This window comes from Myotis nattereri, assembly GCF_964212035.1.
Source record: "Myotis nattereri genome assembly, chromosome: 13".
NCBI lineage: Eukaryota > Metazoa > Chordata > Mammalia > Chiroptera > Vespertilionidae > Myotis > Myotis nattereri.
Genome location: NC_138088.1, coordinates 27,689,414 through 27,703,759, shown reverse-complemented (window position 1 = coordinate 27,703,759; position 14,346 = coordinate 27,689,414). Strand labels below are relative to the sequence as shown.

At 40.9% G+C, this 14,346-nt stretch overlaps 1 protein-coding gene across 1 annotated transcript in view; it reads right to left on the bottom strand.

Moving 5' to 3' along the window:
* The window catches only part of CCDC6 (coiled-coil domain containing 6), a gene marked incomplete at its 5' end in the record, with an annotated part of 106,591 nt that overhangs the window by 40,870 nt on the left and 51,375 nt on the right, over positions 1-14,346 (bottom strand). The gene's annotated exons all lie outside the window — the stretch shown is intronic.

Genomic DNA, 14,346 nt, shown 5'->3' with positions numbered 1-14,346 from the left:
GGACTCAGAAAAAAGCAGATGTGAGGAGGTGCTTACAGTGACAAGTCTATTTTTAGCCAGCTCTTTACAACTCAGGTTCTGCAAGATCAAGCAGTAATTAAAAGAACTAAGAAGAATGGACAGCGAACAAGAAGGGTTCCTGGCATTTCAGACACAAAAGGTCCAAATGGGAAAAAATATGACTTATGAGAAGAAGAAAACAAAAAACAAACACAGCAAAATGGGTACATCTATCTGTGGATACTATGCTATAGTTGAGATAGTATCTTTACCCTAAAATAGTTTATCAACACTAAGCTTAAATGATATCTACTGGTTTTAGAAAAATGAACTTTACAACCTTTAAATCATTTGCTAAAGCTTTTTTGTTAAAGCTGTGGTTTCCTACAATATGTTTCCAATTGCTGCTATTTTTATTTGAGAGAACCCCTCCCCACCCCCCCACCCCCATCCTTTATTAAGGTTAGGCTTTGGTCCTGGGGGAAATTAACACAATAAAGGATGCAATCTGAAGTTGGAAAATCTCTTCCCCACCAACATTAATCTTAAAAAAGAGAAGGTTCTCATTGGCTTACTGGAAAATATTCATATTGGGACAGATGGTGTTAATTCTATCAATATCTGATTAATAAATCTGTAAAAGCTCTCCATTTTAAGAGGTTTTTCACTCTCAAAAGCTATACTCCAAGGAAAATTGGACGGTAAAGCTGTCGTTACCAGAACTCAAGTTAGGTCCCTGGGTTACACTAACCCATTTGGAAAATATCAAGTCACCCTGAGATCTGTTTGCCAAAAACTCAGTTTTCATCTTCCCCAAAAGACAGATGAAACGAACAGCTTTGCTGCCTGCTGTGTTCTGCCATCTCTCAGGTGACATGCAATGCAAAAGCAGGGCATAAAGTTTCTGCAGAGAACACTGGGAATAGAAAATATGCTTCTTCCTTGAAACAAAGAATCCAGCAATAAAAAGAGAAACAGAGAGAGAAACACAGAAACAACCCCCTCCCTCGCAAAAATCCACGAGATGAGAGTTAAGATGAACAAGAAAGGGGGGGGGGTGGGGGGGGGTAGAGGGGGGATTCTTGAGGAAACTAATAACCATGGAGTTTGCCTCATTACAGTTTGCATGAGAAAAATTCAGAAATTGTTTGTGTTTTAAATAGATACCATGCAAATTCAAACCATTTGGCCCCATAGGCTTAAACCAATACCCTGAATTCACCTATTTTAAAGCTGTAGCTCATGACACTACAAACACAAACCCTAAACAGAAGCCTGGATGAGGCTGGCCCAAGACTAACTATCAGAAATAAACTCCTGTTTCATCTCAGAGTAGCATCTTCAATATGGGCATAAAACTCAAGGCATGATTTTCAATTTCTAATCAAAGTCTTAATGCTTTTATGAGCAATTTTAAATCTCCCAAGAAGGTCAAAACATCCTGAACTAGAACAAAAAGAATTCAAACTAAGAAGTACATAGTCAAGCACATTCTATTAATGTGTTTAAAATATAGCTCATGTGTTTGCCTTAAATATACCTAAAGCAAAATGCTTGCTTAGGTATATTAAGTTATTTTTCAAACTCAGAATTTTCTGTAAATGCACTTTTTATAAAGTAAATCTCAAACATTATGGAATAGCCTTCTGTGTGCAATATATTGTTTACATTAACGAAAAAGGCAGCCCTGTGAAACTTAGGTCACATTATATAACAGATGATCCATCGAGGCGCAGTACATTTTCACTGGAATTAGGATTATATAAAGATTTGTTCCTTAGGAATCAGCATGAAAAATCTATCAACATTAACTGAAAAAGTCACAGGCAAAGCTATAACTCTAAATCTGTAAAATTCCAAGTACTACTGAAACGTGAGCATTTTCTTATTATATCTGATTCCACGTGTGGAGTCCCAAAGCAAATTTCCAGCCCATTTAAAAAAACACAAGTATAGCGTTAATTTGACCTGAAACAGGCTAACTGTAAGCATCTATTCAGTTTTCAATAATTGTTGTCATATCATTTGCCAAGGCTTCCTGGTGACCTTTCTGGGATCCAGTCCTCTTATGTAAGTGAGTCAGGAATGCTTCACTACATTTATTCTGGGCAAAATTCTCTCTTGCAGGCAGAGGCACTGAAAATCGTTCACCTGAGAGACGCACCATAGGTGCACATGCAGGTGGGCTGGGCGGCGTGTGTTCGCAAATCTGGGCTTGTTGCTAATCCAGCCCAGGCCAAGCGAGGCGAGCCTTCCGGCCACCAGCCCCAGGACTCAGCTTCCTCGGTGCAACTTGAAAATACACTCAAGATGCCCCTGCCTCTGCTTTCACTCGTCAACACTCATATTTCTCTCTGGTGTACTCACCACAGCCCCACAACCATCTGCTTTAGGCAACGCAAAGGCCACCATAAGACAATAACCGCATGAAGTCGTTGGACTGTCAACAATTATCACGTTATTAACATGAGCTTTGAAGAAGCGTTCAAAGAGGCTCAGAACACTGAGTCTCTCAAAAACCAACTTTTCACAACTGCTGCACTGAGCAGCCTGAGCAGAACGTCAGCCTCCCACCTCAGACGGAGAGAACATCACCACTTAATGCCTCCCGTGCCCACACTGATTCCCACCTCCTCCCCCTTCTGTTCCTGGAACCATTATTCTCAGTCAACACCTCAGGTCTCTTCAGCTACCCAATGCCGTCAGGTCAGCCTCTGTAACAGCTGTCAAACACGCCCTCTTCTTTCTGAGCTCGAGCCCCAGTCTAGCTCAGGTCTTTGGTTCCTCTTCACTGGGCCAGTCAAAGCCTCCTAACAGATCTCCCAGGTCATCTGAGCAGACAAACCCTGTTACTTCAACACCCTGCTCAAAACCCTCCCATGGCACCCGGGGACTTAACTCCTTAGCATGGTGTTCAAGTCCCACCACGTAAGTTTCCCATACTTTTCTTGTGCTATTTTCACACCCAGCCCCTTTGACAGTCTAAGGGAGGTTTGTAAACATAAATGCCTTCAGAGTCTAGGCATCTAGCAAACTAAAAATGAATGGGTCTAAGCACACGGAGTGGTAGCAACGGCCAGTAAAGGCAAAGCTTACAAGGTTTTAACATGAAACCCACCAGGCTGGGCAGCACTTCTGGAGGCTCCTCTGGTCCAGGGGCTTGCAGATGGCCAGCCCTGCTGGTCACACTGGACTCCTCTAACACAAGCTATTGCACACTTCCTGCCCCTGGTGGCCTCCGCCTAGAGTCCCTGAGTCTCTCTCTCTCCTTCAACTTACTGAAACTGGGGAATGGCTCAAAAGACATCTTCCAGTGTCTTCCCACACACACACCCTAGCACAAGGAAGACTCCCCCTCCTTTAAGCTGTGGCAGGTGTATTTTAATGCCTAGTTCATTGTGTTTTTCACATCCTTTCTATTAGCGACTTCTAAAAGCGATCAACACTGCAAGGCATTAGTTACTATGTACCAAGCATTTTATGTACGTCAATACACTAAACCGCAATATTCTATGGTAGATACTATAGTCTGTACTTTACAAAGGATGAAACCACAGGTTAGAGAGGTAGGTTAATTGCCTAAAGTCACACAGCTGGTAAGGGGTAGATTCGGGGTTAAAGCCTAGGTCTCTAGCTTCAAAGCCTTTGCCCTTACCCCTGGGGCCCTCGAGCACCGGGGCGCATTCTCAATCACCTTTATAGCTCTGTGAAGGGCACTGACCAGGACTTACTCAATTCTACTCCAGAGCATCTAGAGAACAACTTATCTATGCAAACACTGATTAGATGAATAATAATATCTCCACTTCCTATGAGCTGTTTTCTCCTAGATTCAGCCTCAAAATGAGCACAACTAGGCAACTACAAACAATACCGTTAGTATATGAATAGAGCACCCTCAGGTGACCATCACCCACATAAAGGAATATAACATTGCCAGCTCCTCCAAAGCCTCACGTGTCCCTTTCTGATCACAGCCCAACATCAACTGGCGGTAATCACTCTACTGATTCTTCAGGTATTTGCTTCCTTGCATCTTTTTTTCTTAGAAGAAATGTCACTGCCTATTTACTTCTAAACATTAGTTTTGCTTGATTTTGTATTTTTTGCCTACCTTCTTCTGCTAACTGAACTTGTGATTTCATTCACCCATGTTCCTCAGTGTAATTGTGACTTCTGTTTTTATCGCCTTAATCCCACTGGTGAGCATAAACAATCTATCCCCTCTATGAAAGATGGGCATGTGGGGCATTTCTAGTTTTTCACTGTTATGAGCAATGCCACAAAGAACACTCTGCTCCACATCTGGTGCACACGTGCACCCATGATGAAACATATCCAGGAGTGGAACTGCCAGGTCACAGTGAGGTAATGGCAACGTGTTTTCACCATGGCTGCAACCGTTTCCATTCTCTGAGGGCGGTGCATGAGAATTCTCTAGTAATGTCTTGTGCTTAATCTCATCTTTCCCGATCACTAATGCGGTGGCGTGCTTTCTCATTTGTTTACTGACCACTGGCTATCTGCTTATTGTGTGAAGAGCCTGTTGAAGGCTCTTGCCGCTTTCTTCTGGGTTTTCTTATTGGTTTGTAGGTTTGTGTCAGTTATATATGCTGCAATTATCTTCCCCCGCTCTGGTGTGTCCTTGTGTTCTCTTTACGTGACTTCCTAGGATACCTCTTTGGTTGTCTCCTCTAGGAAACACTCCCAAATTTGGATGTGTAGCCCAGGCTTCTTTGTTGAGAACCTCTGTCCCGCTGCTTATCCGTGATCTCCACTTGGATGTGCAGACGTCTTGACTAAACTTCTGACCTCCTCACTCCTCACACTTGCTGTCGTTCCCATCTTACATAATTCTAGTCGTCGAAGCCAAACCCTCTAAGTCTTCCTTGATCCTGTCTTGCTCACACCCACTTCAAGGCTTTAGGAAGTTGTTCTCTTTGGCTGTAATGCTCTTCCCTCAGAAATCCACATGATTATCTCCCTCCTTCCCACGATTTTGCTGATACTACCTGGATGACTAACTTAAAATTTCAACAGCTCCTTACCTGTCCTTACATTGTCCTACTTTTTTTCTGCAGCACTGAATATATTCTCACAGTTTTTGAAGCTATCTTTTAAGTTTTCACATGAACTAGTTATTGCTGAATACAGAAATACATTTAATGTGGGGAAAAACCCAACTCAATTCTAATTATTTACCTGTAAGTTTAAGATTTTTCAATTACCCAATCATCAATAAGTGGCAGTCTTAATTCCCCTTTTCAATCCTTGTATCTTTTATCTTTTTCTTGCCTTTCTGTACTGACTACGAACTATCATGATGAACAGAAGTAAATACAGCAGGCATCTTGTCTTGTTCTTGACTTTAAAGGGAAAGCTGTTAAACTGTCATAATTAAACACAATATTTGATAGTCTTTTTGCAGACACTAATACATTTAACTTCTATTCTTAGTTCACTAGGATTTTATGAGTTATTACATTTTATCAAGTCCCTTTGCTCCATGTATGAATATGATCATGATTTTTTCTTTTGAGTCTGTGAATATGGCCAAGTACACTTACAAATTTTCCATTTTTCCATTAACCTTGCATAACCTTATATAAATGCAACTGGCCACAATGCATTATCCTTTCAATATGCTGTTGAATTCATTTTCCTTATATTTTATTTAAGATTTTTGCTTTAAGATTGATATTTCACTGTAATTTGCCTTTCTTGAACTGTACTTAAGTTGGAGCATTATGGTTATGTTAGCCTTAAAATAAGCGGGGAATCTTTTTTTTTTTTAACTTTAGAGTTTACAGAAGATTAAAATGATTTCATCCTTGAATGTTTGGTACATGTCTTAGTGAAACAATTTAAGTCTGAAATTCTTTTTCTAGGACGTCTGTTGATCAATGATTCAATTTCTCTAACAGGTTAAAAACTCGTTTTCTATTTCTTCCTCATTCAGTTGTAGAAAGTTATGTTTTTCCAAGAATTTTGTCCATTTTATCTAAAACTTCAAATGTACTGCCATTGTTATTCACAGGTTATTAACTTACCTTTTAAATGTAAAAAAAAAAAAAAAAAAAAAATGTTGTGATGTTCCCAGTTTCCTAACAAAGATTTCAAGCTTGGCTTTTATTTCTTTGAATGTAATAAGCTCAGTAGTCAACGTCTGATACATCCAATATCCAAAGTATCTGTCAAGTCCATTTCTGTTGTGTTCTTTCTACTGGTTTACCATTCGTGAAATCTCCTATCTCCATCTGCCTGGTTCTCCTTGTGTGTTGGACAACGCAGTTGAAATTCTGTGGCCTAAGATGATGGTCTCTTCCTCCAGAAAATTCCATTCTCTTTTGCCACGCACCATCCAGTTTGGAACTACCTTAATCCTAAACCAAAGCTTCATGTTCTCTGCCTTCCCCAGATGATGCAAAACTGGTACGCTCTTATCCTGAAGGCACAGCTCTTCAAGACTCCAGCTTGAAGTGGGGCGATTTATCCTTGTCTCCAGCCCTGGCCAGCCGCAAGATCTGACTTCAGTAACACCAGCCCCTCACAACTACCAAAAGCGCAACTCAAGTTTCTCAGCTGTTTCTTAATGAATAGCAAATGCTCTCAGTACAAAGGCCACCCTGAGTGCTAGGGTCTTCTCTCAATTCCCATCCTCCCCAGGCCAATAGTTCTTCACTATCTTGTTAGTTCTTTCAAATAAAAATTTCAAAGCATTTTGTTTAGCTTTTATTCATCTTCAGTGAGGTTTGTCTGAATTATCAAATATGTCATTTTCTAGCAAGGAAGGCACAAGTAACTTTTTCAAGGAAGAAAAATAGCTAGGTCCTTCCAGAAAACTGATTATTTTTTAAATGTTATTTCCTTGTCAGTACTGTCAACACCAAGCACTAGTGTCAAGCCTTCACTTCTGAGCAGATGGCTCCACTAGAACATCAGACTTCCCATCCACTCAGAATACTTGAAGGGCTAAGTTTGAGTTTCCTGGATTTCTAATAGTACGATGCTGCTTAAGGTAGTAATACCTTCACAGAAACCTGGTTAGAACGGTTAGAACATGATGGTCCACAAATAAGATAAAGAAGTCGTTTAGGCTCTGGAGTTAACCTACTGCCCTGAAAATCCATTTCATACAAACTAGCAGTTTCTTTTTCCAAGGGATAGAGAGTGCTTTTTGCCCAGAGAAAGAATTCATAGTTTGAAAATGAACTGACCCAAAAAATACAAAACACTGCAACATTTATAAATGCAAAGTTTTTAAAGCATTTGAAAAGTGTTTCTAGTTCCTGAAGGACATGGACGTATCCTTCAATAACCCAGACTCACCTTTTCAACTAGAAATAAAATGCTCACCGCTACTCCAATTCAACCTCTCATGACCAGCTTCATTGAATTATTTTTACTTCACTTTCCTTTTACTGTTAATTTCTCTCTGCCTGCATTTTCTCACATATTGTCAGGAAGCTGGCATAAGAAGCTTCTAAGTCCTTCCTCTTGCCCTTACATTTTTGGGAATCCGTGCTGGTATATCAAATCTAACCACAATGCCAATACACATACACACATTTTGAAAGAAACTCAATGATCTCTTAAGACTATAAAGGGGTGCATCAAGGTCCCGTCCTTTCTAATCACAATACACATTATGTAGGACCGAGAAACTTCTGGCATGCAACTGACAGGAACATTCTGCTTTATAATTTGGACTCTGGTGGTTGCAGCATTTGAAATGCATTAAAAATATCCCGGGAGCTCTTGGCAGATGTATCATGAATTTGATGCATAAACTCCCTGCTCCATGAACAGAAACAAGGAACAGACAAAGCTGAGGGTCAGATAATTTGGGATGAAAAGCAACATCTAAAAAAAAAAAAAAAAAAAAGGAATAAAACGCCCCCCACAATTTAGCCCCAGCTGTTTCCTAAGCTATTAGGTGAGAGCATTTTTTTTTTTTATATATTTTATTGATTTTTTACAGAGAGAAAGGGAGAGAGATAGAGAGTTAGAAACATCGATGAGAGAGAAACATCGATCAGCTGCCTCCTGCACATCTCCCACCGGGGATGTGCCCGCAACCCAGGTACATGCCCTTGACCGGAATCGAACCTGGGACCTTTCAGTCCGCAGGCTGACGCTCTATCCACTGAGCCAAACCGGTTTCGGCGAGAGCATTTTTTTTGACTAGCAATGGTAGCCCTGAAAAACTAAAAACCGAAAGGACCACTGGTTTAGCCACCTTAATGAAGAAGACATTTCAAGGTCTCTTCTCCCTGCCGTCGGGAGGACCAAGTTTTCATCTACATGGATGCAATGACAGTCTTAGCCCAAGTGCCCTAGAAATGAACAGAATTACACACATACATGTCTCCCTGACCTGACTTTACTGCCTGCACAAAGTCACTTCATTGTCATTTTAATAACCTGGGTAACTTGGAGGGGGGAAAAGCTGCCTCAGATTCTGGTGTACTAGTACATGACGGAGAAGAATGGGATTGGGAGTCTGCACTCACTTCTCACACCTGCAGACACATGCCGGCTACCTGGAGACACAGCCTTCCTGGAGTCAGGGAAGCATCCGCTCCAGAAGACCGAATTCATCAAGATGGTACTGGAAGGAGAAACTACTAGGGAATTTAGGGGGGAGAGGGAGAAGGCAAATGAAGTTTGGTAAGCCTTTGTCTAGATAAACAGGCAGGTTTGGGGACTTGTTAAAATTCTTCCTCCCAGGTTTTATTCCTGTGCTAACAGAGATGAAAGAATAATGCGCTGCATGATATCTTTCTGAACTGCTCAGCTATCAATCACTTGGCAGAGGCAGCTTCAGCAGCGGTTTCTGCCCAACTTCCTTCCTTTCTTCTGCATATCATCTTTCCATAGATGCTAGGAAACTTCAACTACTTTAATCCCAGGAGGCATTCTAACCTCAGGGATCAAGCTAATGGTAATAAAAATAAGCCACGCCACGTAACAACAGACCCAGAGAATTTTTACTCTTAAGAACTTCCCATAATCAGTAAGAATGTGCCCCCCCAAAAGGACATGAGTATCATAATTTCTATGATAGCTATAGTGGCATTATTTTCTGAGGACAAGATCCAATTTCAAACGAGAATCAAAATTACAATACTACAAACCTATTTATTATTCTAAGGTCTGAAATTTCAAAGTTGGATCCGATTGAAAAGAATCGGAGATATATGTAATACTCAGTACTCTTCTTATCTCAATCCTGTTTCAGGGTTTTAAAAAAAGAAAAAAGTATTCACTAATTCTGGCAGTGGTATGGTTGAGAAGAGTGCAGGCAACAATTGAACAGGGTTTCCCAGAGAGCAGGAAGTGAACTTGATGTATCAGGCTTACATAAAAAACAAGTGAGAAAATCCACACATGCTAATAAAACCATAATTAATCTCAGCAATGACAGGTCTTCCAGGCGGCAATGGTGACTGATGGTTAACAGCCAGGGGAATTAGGAATAAAATAAAATAAAAAAGTTTTAAGCCAGTGGAATAAATCATATCAAGAATGATAAGACAGTTAAACTCATCATTTGAGTTTTCTATGTACAGTCGCTATTAACTATCTGGGCAGTCTAGAATCTCCTATCACCTGCAAATGAGCCTGACTCTGCAGGGAGTTTCCGTGAACTGCTGTCCATGACAAACAGATGAAACTATCATAGAAAGAGCTCTCAAAGTCAGTGACACAGGAGGAAGTTTCAAAAAGTAAGGATGAAACAAGCATCAGAATTTTTAAGTTTCCTCAATAGAAAATAACATAAGCCCTAGCCGGTTTGGCTCAGTGGATTGAGCACTGGCCCATGGAATGAAGGGTCCTGGGTTTGATTCCGGTCAAGGGCATGTACTTTGGTTGCATGTTCCCGGTCCTGGTAAGGGTGCATGCAGGTGGCAACCAATTGATGTGTCTCTCTCATATCAATGTTTCTTCCTGTCTCTCCCTCTCCCTTCCACTCACTCTAAAAATCAATGGGAAAATATCCTTTGGTGAGGATTAACAAAGAAATTAAAAATTAAAAAAGATACAGTAATCGCCTTTATATGCAATCTTACTTCCCATTGTTATCTGCAGTTAACTGTGGTCCAAAAATATTAAGTGGAAAACTCCAGAAATAAGCAATGTATAAGTTTTAAATTGCATATCATTCTGAGTAGTGTGATGAAATCTTGTAGCATCCCACTCCATCCTGTGTGGGACCTGAATCATCTCTCCGTTAAGCACCCCAAATAGAAGTACCGGTAACATTTGGAGAATGGCTTTTCAGACTTCTTAAAAACACACACACACACACACACACACACACACACACACACACACATATATATATATATATATGACATATAATACTGTATAAATGTAAGGTGTACAACATACTGATTTGATACATTTATATATTGTAATACGAAGGCCATTGATGTGATACCACCTCTATCACATCACATAATTAGCATTTCTTTTTTGTAGTAGGAATAATTAAGATCTAGTCTCTTCACAAGTTTGATGGTTATAATACAACATTGTTGTCTACACTCACTATACTGCACATTAGACTTTTTTATTTAAACACTAGAGGCCTGGTGCACAAAATTCGTGCATGGGTAGGATCCCTAGGCCTGGCCGGCAATCAGGGCCGATCTGTGGGGGCAATTGGGGGGCCCCTGCTGGCACACACCTTGGCCAGCCGGGCGCCGCCTGCTCGCCAACTCTGCCCCTCGCTGCAGCAGCTGCCAGTCACCTCCTTCTGCAGGGCGACTGGCAGGTGATCGGGGACCCCCCTCTGGCAACCACCTTGACTGGCCTGGGGCCTGCAGGCTGGGGGCAGCTCCTGCATTGAACTTCTGCCCCCGGTGGTCAGAGTGTGTCATAGCAACCAGTCATTCCACCGGTCATTCCATATTAGGCTTTTATTATATAGGATGCATGTTCTAAATCAAATTCTGATGAAGAGTTTGCTAAGGCAGCATCTCTTATAAATTTTAATTACAAATTATGATTAAACTGCAACTTCTCTTTCAAGATATCCAGGGCATGCCCTAGGCAGTTTGGCTCAATGGATAGAGCATCAGCCTGAGAACTGAAGGGTCCTGGGTTCGATTCCAGTAAAGGCACATGCCCGGGGTTGTGGGCTCAATCCCCAGTAGGGGGCGTGCAGGAGGCAGCTGATCAATGATTTTCTCTCATCATTGGTGTTTCTCTCTCCCTCTCTCTCTCTTCCTCCCTGAAATCAATAAAAAAATAAAAAAATAAAAAGATATCCAGGGCAGAAGTTAGTTCTGATGCAGGCTTGTGCTGAATTTACCAAAAGTATAAGAAAGTGCTTTATCGGACAATTTCTCACTCAGGTGACCAATCCCAGTCTGGGCTCAGAAGGATACAGATTTTTCAGATAAGAGTTTTCTCAGAATGAAGATATAATTCTGTGTCTATCTACTGGATATATACAAAAGCAAGGGAGAAAAGCTGCATATTCTCTTTTGTGTGTGTGTTTATTTCAGGAGCATTAACATATTCGGAGGTGCTTTAAGCTCCCTCCCAAACTTGATCCTCTAAAAGGGCAAAGAGATTTCCTCTCATCTACACTTGAAGAGACTCTCTCTTAGAGTTTTTAAAAGGTGTTAGATACCAGCTCAGTCAGCCAATGGGAAGGAAGGTGTCTCCTCCATAGCAATAATCTAATTTTGTTCTCAGGCCCAAAGAATTCCTTTGAAATGCACATAAAAGCAATGTCTAATCTCTGAGAGAGACAAGAGCCAAAGCATGATGACAAACCCAAAACTGTTCTATAAACAGCCTCTCGGCGGCCTTTGGGTGAAAAAAGGCTCAACACTTTCACGGTGAACAGATCAGTTCGCATGTGTCTATTAGTCACACCTGCAGTACGGTTGCTCTTAGCAGGTTTTTCATAGCAAAGTCCTATCCAGAAGCAACCATCCTAGAGCCACAGTACAGTGATTACACAGTGGGAAGGGCTATCGGTACCAATTACGCTAAAGGTCTTCCAGATGGAGATGGGTTCTTCCACACTGGGTGGCAGAAACGGTGAGCCTTCCACCAAGGACGGGCTGAAAACAGGAAATGCATCCTGAGGGGGGTGGGGGAGGGGGATAACATAGGCCGCCAGCCCTTCTTCCCTGCAGATCTCCTCCCTGCAATCTCTCCGACTGGCCAGCAACAGAAGAGGGCTTCTCAGGTCTTTACCACAAAATGGCACATAGTGAAACCCGATGTCTAAGTGAGAGATCACCTATGGTGCCACAGAACAGACATAGCTCTAGAACTTGGCCCAGACCTCAACCCCAAACTCCCTGCCACCCATCTGCTTTCCAGAAAAGTCTAAGAACCAGGAGTGGGGAGTGAGGAGTTATTAATGGGTACAGAGTTTGTTTGGGAAAGTTCTGGGGATGAATAGTGGGATGGCTGTACAACCATGTGAATGTGTTTAATACCACTGGATTACACATTCAGAAATGGCAAATTTTATGCTATGTGTATTTTATTATATATGTACCTCCTAAGAACCAAGCTGGGATTCATGAGAGATCATCTCGGAGACATGCTGACTATTGGTTTGTCCAGATACTACAAGTTAGATCACTAACAAGCAAAGACCCACCTAGAGCTCCCCAAGCAACAGAATCACACCTTCATACAATGCCTTTTGTTAAGACTTGGCCACATGAAGACTAGTACTACACATGATATATCACTTCTGGCAAAAAGAGTTTATTGTGTTGTTCAATTTATTTATCATTAGTCTCTTTAGAAAGATTCAATGCCCCTCGAAAAAATTTAAGCTTTTAATATATGACATTTCTTTTCTCCTGACCAAGTAAAACTATTTTTTTTAGATATATGAATTATTTTTAAAAATCACAATATTTCTCCAGGTTATAGCTTTATTTATAGGATGCTCAGAGCTTACATTTTAAGTTCAAACTTTCTTATGCCACGTGTATTACTATAACTAATGCCCCTCTCTGTGGCACATAGCTCTCACGTTTTCATTCTTATTTAGTATCTTATTTTAATGTCCTTGGAAAGTGGGTGGGTTGTGACCAGTGACTGAGAAGCTGATTAGAAACTACACACTACAGAAGCACGCACACTGAAGATGAGTACAGAGAGAAGGAGCGTGATCTGCATCAGTTCTGATGGCTTTATAATGTACTTTGGTCAAAGACTCCAAATACTAGCAACCATGAAAGTTGTAAACAAGGAATGTTTCTGAGAGTGTTAAAAAATTAGGATGCCTGACTGCACACCGAACTCAGAACAACAGACTATAATTGCATCCCTTTAGTGCTAGAAGCAACATAAAGAATAAGTCATCGAATGCTACCAAAGTGATGCAGTCAAAGGCCAAATTAACCTTCTCCCTCATTTTCCCCCCCTCAAAATCAGAATGCACATGAATAAGCAAAATGTGTCCATGAGAAACTGCCATAAATCTCTACCAGACATGAATGCCTCGGAATCCCTATTCTTCACATTTCAACAGTGGCCATATAAATAAAAAAAATTTTTTTTGCAAGACTGTAATGGTATCTTTCTTCAGTAGTCAGGTAGAAAAATGAGAATAAAACAAAGATTGAGTAAAAGTTGCCTGGACCATATACGGTTTTAACACTAAAGTTTCTATTCTAAAGCGGAATTCCGATCTTCTCTTATAGGACAATCTATGTTGGATGGTAAGAAAAAAATTAGGAAGTTTTTTAAAAGCCTCGAATATCCTTTTATTATCACCTCACTAAAACACATATGTCAACCAAATTTAGTGATGCCAGGAAATAGAAAATACAAGGGCGTGTTTCTACCTGTCACAGCCTGCTGACAGAGTGATAACAGTGGTCCTCCTGGGATAATTTTATCTCTGCTCACTATTCTGGATAAGCTGTGTTAAATAATAAAAACTCCATATCCTACTTCTTCTTTTTTTTAAAAATATATTTCATTGATTTTCCACAGGGAGGAAGGGAAAGGGACAGAGAGCTAGAAACATATATCAGAGAGAAACATCAATCAGCCACCTCCTGCACACCTCCCACTGGGGATATGCCCACAGCCAAGGCACATGCCCCTGACTGGAATCGAACCTGGGACCTTTCAGTCCGCAGGTCGATGCTCTATCCACTGAGCCAAACCAGTCAGGGCTATCCTACTTATTCTTAAGTTCATACTAAGTAGCCCACAAAATGTTTGCCTTAAACAAATTTTACTTTTGTACTTCACTAGTAAGTGTTGGGGAGGCAAGGGGGGAGTATGGGAGAAAAAAGGAGGGGAGAGCCTTTGAACTAATAAAATAAATAAATCAAACCTTCCTGTATG